The following is a 7,560-nucleotide window of genomic DNA, read 5'->3' on the forward strand; positions in this document are numbered from 1 at the left end:
AATCGTTACTGTAAATTGTATTGCTGTGTGTATATTAAACGTATTTGTAGTTAAAAACGAAGACGGTGTGTATCAATTCTTTTTGGCAAATATCGTAAATTGACTAATATATCGGCATACATTCAAATACTAAATCCAAAGTACAATTTAACTACTAAATTTAAATTATCGGTTAACTCGGCTTCCGACTATTCGAAATTATAATGTGTAACAGTTGGTAGAAATCTTGATAAGTAAGAAAATGGAATCGGGTATACGCCCGCCCCACTTTTGGTATTGCTGGCGCACAAAAACATAAATAATAAAGAGAAAATAAACAAGTATAATAAAATTGTTTTAAATTCTATAAAGACAAGCAGTGATCGATGTATGCGTAACCTAGCTAGCTATAGTAATAAAGAAAGTTTTAATGCTACAAAAATTATAGAAACTAGAGTGTCAAAACTACAAAACTGAGTTACTTAAAATTCAAAAAAAATATATATATTATTCCAATTTTGGCTCATACTAACTTAATTACAGTGATTTGCCCAAGTAAGAATAAAAAATTTAAATTTTGAGTAACTCAGTTTCTGTGGTTTTGATTTTCTTGTTTCAACACTTTTTGTGGCATTAATACTGTTACGCCTCCGTTCGCTGGTTAATTTTCCATAAAAATTATTTCCGAAGAAACTTTACCGATACAAGTCCTTTCTTAAATAAAACTGGTTTATTCTTTCTGAATACAACTTTGCGATACACTTAATTTCCACAGTCGCGCTATAACAAACGCTATAATTCACAACGAACGTCTCACGTGCTCAACAATACGTCTCTCTCTCTCGGTCCGCAGTTCAATTACACATTGTTGCCGTCACGTCTTGCCTTCTTATATATAAAAGAATACCGAAATCTAGTAAACGCTAGAGCATTCAGGAAGAGACAGGATCATTCTAGAAGTAGATGAGTCACTACTTATTGAAGTCCAGTTTTTCCTGACCCTGATGAAACTGCATTAAAACTATGGACATGAATATTTTGCAATTTGTTTTGCCAGAAGTGAAACTACTGTTTCAAATATTTTTCAAACATTTGCAAATGATTTGTATACAATTTTTCATGTGGGTTATTTGAAAGAAATTTCCTTAATCTCTAAGAACAAAGTTTTTTCTTCCAAGTTCTTTTGCTACATATAAGTAACTGAAGAATAATTCTTGATTGTATAGAAGTACAGGTTTCAGTTCAGTGGCACAATATGGAAGAGCAATGACAGACCTTTTCAAACTACAAGCAATTAAATACACTAAAGGTTTTTGTTTCTGTTGCCCATAAAGGTGTGATAACATTCTTGCAGTGAATTGTTTTTTGGATTAATGTCAAATAAAGAGATTGTGAAGGCATATGGCACTCTAAAAAAATTTGCACCTGGAGATTGTAAATTGGCTGACAAGGGATTCAACATGCATGACAATCTGCCTCAATGGGTACCTTTGAACATTTCACCAATTACTAATTCACAGCTTACACCCTGATAGTGTGAAGTGACAACATAACATACATGGTATTCTACCTTGGGGAGTATTATTCCACCATTTTTCACTAATGTACAGTCACATAGTGTGAAGTGACATCACAACATAAATGGCATTCTACTTCAAAGGGTCTTATTCCACACTAATTCTCAGTTTACATTTTAATAGTGTGATGTGACAATAAGGATTATGTGAATCCATGTAGAGAGAGCAATAGCAATAATTAAAGGTTGCAACATTCTAAATTTTATCCCAGCACCATATCAGAAACAGTGCTAAAAAATATTCAAACTGTGTGTTTCACTTGTAAACTTTAAAAATCTTTTTAGAAAAGTTAGTAATTCCTGCTTTGCATAAATGTACATTGTAATTTGTGGTACCACTGCTTAGCTTTTGCTTCAGTATAAAGTTTTCCCTATAATATAATATTAAAAGGTTGCATTTTGCGAACTTTCAAAACTGCTGCAAGATATCCTGTGTAAGGGTGTCTGTTAAATATTCATACCTTATTTGAAGTAGGTTAATACTGTGGGTATTAAGTTAGCTTAATATTGTGGGTATTGGAGTGTAAGGGTGTTTGTTAAATATTTATTGTATTAATTTATGGATACTTCAAGTGAATATGACTTAAATATTTAACAGTGGATAAGTACTTAATAAAAAGTAACCTTTTGATGGATAAAAACTGCTGCTCTTGTCTCAAATTAAAGAAAAAAAACAAAAAATGCCATATGAACTAATAGGGGACACCATGTTGTTGATTTGTGTAGAACCAGGTTTTTGGTCAACACGACCATTGCTATGGAAGAGATGCAGTCACTTTAGTATCATATTGCTATAGCAAATCTTCAAATGGGTTGAAGCTGCAGTCTCACTATACCCATTTCATAATTTTTAGTCTTGGTATGCCATGCAGCTTAAATGGGAATCACAAGATTGGCATGGCAGCATTGACAAGCAAGATAAGCATATTGGTCACAATTAAAGTAACTTTCTGTACTCAGAATCTTGCAATATAAGTGACTGAAATGCAAGTCTCATGACAATCATCATTAAGAATCAGCAAATCTTCCTTCTGAAATGAGAACTAGTAAGGTTTTTATAATTTTACTAAAAAGTGAAATAATAACTAACAGTTTGCTAGTGTCAATTTTGAGCCTTGTTTGGCTTATTACAACCTGCATTCACTTGTTGTATTTCTATAGCTTTTGAAAGATTAAGCTGATGTACCAGGATTGAGTTTGTGTTTTACTTGATCTTTTGTTTGGTTTATACCAAATGCACTAGCTCTGATTATAATTAGTTATTTGACATGTTGATTTTGATTTAGATATTGATTAAGATGTCAACTTTCATGTATGTGGATTTAAATTTAATTTTTTAACTTAATTTTTCTAAGTGCTAAAAAATACACAAAGATTTCTTGATTTAGTTATTATTTCTTTTAATTATGTTCTTAACGTTCTACAATAATGTATTAGTTTCTGTGCCTTTATAATTTGTAATTTGATTAGTTATATTTGTTATGCACCCCAGTGGCTCAGCAATAAGAGTGAAGGCTTATTACTCTAAAGCCAGATTTTGATACCCATGGTGAGCACAGCACAGATAGCTCATTGTATGGCTTTGTGCTTAACAAGAAACAAACAAATATATATATATATATAGTCTGTTATAAGAAAGAAAAAGGACCACGTAAAAATAATGGGTATTTTTGTTAACTAACTAGGCTTTCAGTAGTAAATAAAACATTAAATATTAGTATTAAGTAGGTAACAGACGGACATTCAACTTATTAAGTCACTCTCTTCACCAACAGAAACATCCAAAGCATTAAAAATTAAATAAATGAAATTTAAACTAATATCACTCACTATATCTTTAGATTAACTATATCAAAAGCTTATAACTTTTAATACAGCAGAAACATTAAGAAACATTTTAGAACCTTACTCAACACTCTGCAAATTAAAATTTGAAATCATTTTTATTCCTTCAGTTTAACACGTTATTCTCAGTTTGCCCCTTGTGAAGAAAGGTTCACCATTCGAAAGCACTTGGGTTATAGGGTTTCTTATTTTTGTTTTTCAATGTTTTTTTTACCTATTGCTTTTCTAACATCACCAGTCAAACATATCACTCTTTGGGATCTTTACTAAATCCTTAACATTTTTAAGTACTTAAACCAAGTACTGATTATTCTATGACCCAGAGAAAATAGTTTCAAATATCTTATGTGTTTTAGTTATTAATTTTTTAATTTATGTTTCATTTTAGTAACTCATCTCAACATTTTTCTTCCAGCATGCCATCTTTCTCAAAGAAAATGGAACAAAACTACAAGCAGCATTTTGAAACTTTACCAAACTTTTACAAGGTTCCAAGACATGAAATTGTCCTTAAATGTTTTTTTTTATCCTTCTCCTAATGGATGAATAGAGAGATTAAGTTTCAAGTAAGTAAAAAAAAATACTTAGCTTATAAAAGTGTAAAATTAATTTGCAAAATGAAGGACACTGAGGCTTACAGAGATAAAAAGTAAAGAAATATATATATATCTGAGAGAGATTGAAAATTGTTTGGCTCAAAATATTAAATGTCACATGAAAGATTTTTGTGCTTATATTAACTGATAAAAAAAAGGGCAAGAACAATATTGGTCTTATTAAGAGATGTTGAAGAGAACTTCATTATGAAAGAAGATAACATTGCTAAAATGCTAAGCAGTTTTATCACTAGTCTTTTTACTGATTAAGGTAAAAAAAAAATATTAAGGGTGATTATAGAGTTTTACTTAAATTCTGTTCATTTTTAGAAATGGCTGTTATAGAAAAGCTTGAGAAACTTCTTGAGAATAATAAAGCTCCTGGCCCTGACAAGATTTATCAGAGACTTACCATAGAGATAATGAAAATTTGAACTGCTATTTTTCAGAATTCTAAATACTCCCTGATGATTGGAAGATTATCAATATGATCCCAGTTTGTTTGTTTTTTAAAAGGAGTATAGAAACATTTTGGTAAACTATTGACTTACTTTTCTAACTTGTTCTTAATGAGATTTTAGAATATTTTGTCACAAACGGTTTAGAAAAGCATTTGGAAAATTGGGATTTAGTTCTAATCATGGTTGTAGAAGAGAATCTTTCTTGTCATACCAATTTGAGTTATTTGATAAGGCATCTCAGTTTGTATCATTTACCTTGACTTTATTTAAGCCAACAATCTCAGGTATGTCACCAGAGATTGTTTGATAAGTTGGCTGTTTATAGGATTGGTGGAATAATCAAGAAGTGAATTAACAGTTAGTTAGTGGTAGAAAACAAAGAATGATAATAAATGTGAATTTTTCTAATTGGACAAATGTGATCAGTACTGGTCTCTTTCAGGACTTTTGTTGTTCATTATTTTTCATTGACAGGGATGACTTTTTGGTCTTTAATATTTTTTAAATTTGCTATCAATACTAATGTAAAATGCTGGGAATAGCTGGTTCTATTGAGAATAGTTCTTTTGTCTAAAGTAATCTTGACAATAATAGTGAATGGGCCAATGTGTATGGAAAGCGAGTACAATATTGGGAAGTGTAATATGGAAATATATGGTATGGACTTACTACTTGTATAAGGGGTGCATTGGTGTTATGGAACAAGAAAATAAAACTTAGATATTATTATTATTATTTATGAAACAATTAAGCCTTATTCTAAATGTTCAGTTTCATTGAAAAAACAACAAATAAGGTTCTTAGTTCAGTTTAAATATTTTGGATTTAAAAACAAAAGGGTTATTATTTTACAAAATGCTAATGAAATCATAATAGAGTGTTGTGTGCAGATTTTGGTGTCATCACTACAGGAAGGATATCAATATACTGAAAAGAGAGATGGGCTATTAGAATGACTCCTGATTTAAGGCATTTCAACTGTGAGCAGAAGCTTAGAGTTTAGAACTCTTTTTTTTTTCTAGAGTACAGAAGGTTTGACTTGATACAAGTGCTCAAAATGGTAAGCAGATTGGATAGTCTTACTATGGAATATCTGTGTAGGTGGTGGAAAAAAAAATGGTTGGAGAGGCAGATTTAAATATTAGAGGTAGTAGATTTAAACTCAGGGAACTTAAATGTGAACTTGTTCATGGACAAAAAAATGTTTTTAGTTATAAACTTATTGAATTTTGTACATTACCTAGTTAATATAGTTTGTTGGAAAGGTATAAGAAAATTTGCTTAACTTTAAATAAAAACAATCAATATTAGTGTGTTAACTTAATGTACCAGATGACCTTCTGCCACCTTGTCTATTCTTAAGTTTAACTGAAGGTCTGTTAAATGGTTACACCTAAAAACCTTCTCTTTTTCCACAACACTAATGCTAAAATCCATTGTACTTCTTTCTAGATTAATTAAATAGTCATCCAAACTGACATTTTCTGTAAAAACCAATCATACTTTAAATGACATTTTTTAGATTAAAAGTAATTAATAAAGGATTTTTTATTTTATGTTGTAATTTTGTTGTAATTTAAATTTTTTACTTATTTAATTTCTGCATAGTTCACAGGTCTATGAAATATACACAGTCTAGTTCTTTAATTAAGTTATTTTAATGGAGACATAATAAAACAGTATTTAATTGTTGAAATATGTAAAATTCTGGTCTACGCTATTGCTAGTAGCAACTCATTCCACAAGTCAATTACCCTATTAGAAAAAAAATTGTCTTAAGTAGAGCTTAGCTTGTCTTTTTCAAGTCTTAAAACTTGTGTTCTCTCTTCCTATCATCTTCATAATATAACACAAAGAAATTAGAGACTTTTATTCTACAAGTCTCTCAAGTAATATTTTACTCTAACCTATGTTTACTTCTTACCCTTCTTTTCTCAAAAAATATATAAGAAACCTTAATCTATCCTCATAAAATAGCCTTTCCATCCTGGAATCATCCTAGTAGCCCTCTTTTGATCCCTTTCCAATAAGTCAATATCCTTTCTAAGTTAAGGAAATCAAAGTTGCATACACTATTCCAAGTGAAGCCTAACTAATGATTTGCATATAGAGAAAATTATGTCATTTTTACTTATTGTTAATATGTCAATAAATAAACCTAAACTTCTATTATGTTGCTACTAGCAACAGAGCACTGCCTTGATAGCTTAAGTGTCTTGTCCACTATTATGTCAAGATCCCTTTCTTCTCTTTAACTCAATTGTTTGTTCCTATCTGTATTATACATGTGATCCAATTTATGATGACCCAAATGCATTATCTTGCACTTATTATAGTTAAAGGTCATTAGCCAAACATTTGACCAACTAATCAATTGATAGAAGTCATTCTGTAGTACCTGAAAATCCTCAATACATCTGGACATACCCAAGATTTTAATGTCATCTACAAACTTTACTAATTCAATAATTATTTCTTATCAATATTCTGATTAAAAATATAACTGTTAGCATAAGTTTTGACCAGCTTAAAAAAAACTTGGTTAGGTCAAGAATGCAACACCTGCTTAGTCATAGATGCAAATTTTCCTGTAATTATTATTTATATATGTGTATGTTATTAATATTTTCCAATATTTGAAAAAAATGAAGTATGTTAACATTTTATTAATAGCCATTAACTAGGGTAATGATAGAAATTGTTGCTTTATAGAGCATGCCAAAGTTCTACAACTATCAGACTTTTGTTGCAAAAGCAGTATAAGCAGAAGTGGCATTGTGACTACTATAACATTTTTCAATTGTTAAACTTTACAAAAATTATCGTATAAACCAACGAAAAACTTTTTTTTCGCCATGGTGTAGAAATTAGAAAATGGTATTCTAAATGAAATATTTCTTTCATTGTTACCTTAAGTCAACAGGCTTGTATTTTAATTTTCTTGCCTGTTAATAGTGTTGCTCTTATACTGAGGGCCTGGCATGGCCAGGTGGTTAAGGCACTCGACTTGCAATCTGAGGGTCGTGGGTTTGAATCCCTGTCACGCCAAACATGCTCGCCATTTCAGCCATGGGGGCATTATAATGTAATGGTCAATCCCACT

The sequence above is a fragment of the Limulus polyphemus genome, unplaced genomic scaffold (genome assembly GCF_000517525.1).
Source record: "Limulus polyphemus unplaced genomic scaffold, Limulus_polyphemus-2.1.2 Scaffold305, whole genome shotgun sequence".
In the NCBI taxonomy this organism is placed as follows: Eukaryota; Metazoa; Arthropoda; class Merostomata; order Xiphosura; family Limulidae; genus Limulus; species Limulus polyphemus.